General features: G+C 36.1%; 1 protein-coding gene across 1 annotated transcript in view; it reads right to left on the reverse strand.

The window, feature by feature from the left end:
• The window catches only part of LOC119594367 (methylcrotonoyl-CoA carboxylase beta chain, mitochondrial-like), an 8835-nt gene that overhangs the window by 7281 nt on the left and 1224 nt on the right, over positions 1-330 (reverse strand). The gene's annotated exons all lie outside the window — the stretch shown is intronic.

The following is a 330-nucleotide window of genomic DNA, read 5'->3' on the forward strand; positions in this document are numbered from 1 at the left end:
AATCCTACCAATAGTGTAGATACAGATAACTTCAAATGGTAAAAAGATCTTACAGCTGAGCACTAAGTACGTCACGAACTGAATTGGTGGGGTTAAGCAGTCAGAACAAGGTGAGACTCCCAGTCCCATATGAAGTATTAAGGATGAACATCAATCTCAGCCACTCCCTCACCATGCATCCTCATTTATTACATAATAATATGTCAATTAATAAAGACATCTAATTCCTGCATCATATTGTGTAACTGAAACTGCACTAGAATTTATTTATTTATTTATTTTGGTGATATGATGCTTCCAGCCTCCAGCTTTTATCCTAGTATCTTTCTG

This window comes from Penaeus monodon, chromosome 33 (genome assembly GCF_015228065.2).
Source record: "Penaeus monodon isolate SGIC_2016 chromosome 33, NSTDA_Pmon_1, whole genome shotgun sequence".
NCBI classification, from domain to species: Eukaryota; Metazoa; Arthropoda; class Malacostraca; order Decapoda; family Penaeidae; genus Penaeus; species Penaeus monodon.